Below are 2,536 nucleotides of genomic sequence, written 5' to 3' on the forward strand. Positions count from 1 at the left end.
CGCTCCTCCTCCTCCTCCTCCTCCTCCTCCTCCTCCTCCTCCTCCTCCTCCTCCCCCCCGCAGCCCATTTCCTGTACCAGACGAAGCACGAGTGCCATTTCCTCAACGGGACGCGGCGGGTGCGGTTCCTACAGCGCTACATCTACGACCGGCAGGAGTATCTCCGCTTCGACAGCGCCCGCGGGGAGTTCCAGGCCGTCACGGCGTTGGGGAAGGGGGATGCCCGGGCTTGGAACAGGAATCAGCGCATCCTGCTGGACGCGAAGGCCTCCGTGGATTACTTCTGCCGAAACAATTACGGGGTTTCCCAGAGCAATTCCGTGGTTGGCCGGAGAGGTGAGTGCGGGAGGGGTAGTTCCACGGGTGGGGGGAAAATGCAGGGACCCCCCCTTTTCATTTCATTCATTAGGACTCTCCCGGATAAAGATTTGCCCCTTATGTATTCTGTGCTCTCCGATCTACGAAATTTATTCATTGGTATTTATTGCTATTTATGGATACTCCTAATCCCTTCACCTCCCTCAAAGTGGGGCTCTGGATGGCGTAGGATATAACATCACCCCTAAATAAAATATATATATATAAAAAATAAGGTCAAAAATTAAATTACTGTTAAAAAGTTTGAAATTCTACAATGATGACAATTAAACATCAAAAGGGAATAAATAGATTCCTCTCCTTCCCATCGGTCCCATGATCTTCCTTCTCTTCCCAAGGTCCAAAGTTTCCCCTGCCCCAAAAAACATCTTTCCAGAATATTATACCAAATATTATATTTTTCTGGGGGGGAGGGAGGAATCCAGCAAGGTCTCTCTCTTGCCCAGTGTATAGATATATTTCAATAATAATCTATATGCTATATAATATTTCAACATCATATTTTATATTAATAAATCAATAATATATTGATTTACTTATCAACTTTTAACCCCCCCCCCTCTCTTACAGGGGGACTTTTATCTTGATTGGGAATTCCATTTTATATCTGTTAGGATTTTAATGTTTTAAGGCTGTAAGCTGCCTAGAGTCATTTTATCATGAGATGGTGGCAAATAAATTTAATAAATAAATATGTTCCTCCCCCTCCTCCCCTCCAGCCAAGGCCACCGTCTCCATCTCCCCCACCAAGCTGGACCCCACTTCCCCCCACACCATCCTCCTCTGCACCGCCAGGGGCTTCTACCCCGTGGAGATCGAGGTCCGGTGGCTGAAGAACGGGCGGCCGGAGGAGGAGGGCGTGGCCTTCGGGGAGGAGCTCCAGAACGGAGACTGGACCTATCAGCTCCAGGTGATGCTGGAGACCCAGCCCCAGCGGGGGGGACGTCTACACCTGCCAGGTGGAGCATGCCAGCCTGGAGGCCCCGATCACCGTCCAATGGGGTGAGCCCCTCTCTTCCATCTCCTCCTGGTCTGGGGACCCCATCCTGCCCTGAGAAGGGGGGAGGGACCCTCCCTGTGGGGGGAGCTGGGATGGACCCTCCTGGGGGGGGTGTAGCTGGCCCTGATCTTCCTACTCAGGGGAGGCTCCTTCTCTTCCCCAGAGCCCCGATCCTCCAACTCGGCCAGGAGCAAACTCTGGACGGGGATCGTGGCAGCCGTGATCGGGGTGATCTTCTTTGCCATGGGGCTCTCCCTCTACCTGAAGAGCAAGACAGGTCATTCTGGGGGGGCTGGATGAGAGGTTGTGGGGAGGGGACCATCCAGGGGAGGCCTCTCAGCAAGCTTAGCAGATGGCAAGGAGGGTCCCCTGGGAAATTTGCTTGGGAAATTCTGTTCTCTGAGAGTCTACTGTATAAGTGAGCATCTTGCAACCTATTATGGGCTGTCGATAAGGAGGGGGACCCCCTGAGTCCTCCAGCCCATGAAGGGTTCTGATTGGCTCTTTTTCTCCTTCCAGCAACTCCCATCCAGCCTCCTGCAGGTGAGTTTCTCCCCAAGTTATAGATGTTTCTTTAATATTCGTAAATTGAAGTCTCCTTGTGTCATTTCACGCAATTTCTGCCAAAGTGACACGGCTTTGCTGCCACACCCCATCCTGGCCCCATCCTCTTTGTTAATATGAAACACCTGGTGGGGGGGAGGCCTCACCTCTTGATCAACCCCCTAATTAAATCATTTGGGGAAAATTCCATCAGCCCCAGGAGATTAATCACTGGTCCTTTGCATCCTTTTCGTTCTTGAAAGGGGCGGAGCCTCCCTCCATCCTGTGTGTGCCATTCAACCACCCCCCTGCAGTGTGGGCCTATTGGGGGGGGCAGCTGAAAGAGAGGAATAATAAGTTATTTATACTGAAGGTTTCACTTTGTATTCTAATTTTCTTTCCAGTCTCTTTTTCTTCAGCACTCATGAATTAATCCTGCCGGCCTTCCTGATTCCTGATGGGAAAGGAAGTTTTTTTTTCCCAGTAGCTGATGAATTTTGGACTTTTTCGCAACCTCTGAAAAATGGAGGCTCACGATTTTAGATTAGGGAGAGGAGAAGAACGGCAGCCTGGAACTTCTCCTGTTGAGACCTCCCTGGCTTTCCTTTGAAGTCG

General features: G+C 50.8%; 1 pseudogene; it reads left to right on the forward strand.

The window, feature by feature from the left end:
- The first annotated feature begins 63 nt into the window (after window positions 1–63).
- Window positions 64–1,678, forward strand: LOC107301950 (annotated as a pseudogene).
- The last annotated feature ends 858 nt before the right edge of the window (window positions 1,679–2,536 follow it).

This window comes from Protobothrops mucrosquamatus, unplaced genomic scaffold, assembly GCF_001527695.2.
Source record: "Protobothrops mucrosquamatus isolate PMUCROS unplaced genomic scaffold, P.Mucros_1.0 scaffold20419, whole genome shotgun sequence".
Classification (NCBI taxonomy): Eukaryota; Metazoa; Chordata; class Lepidosauria; order Squamata; family Viperidae; genus Protobothrops; species Protobothrops mucrosquamatus.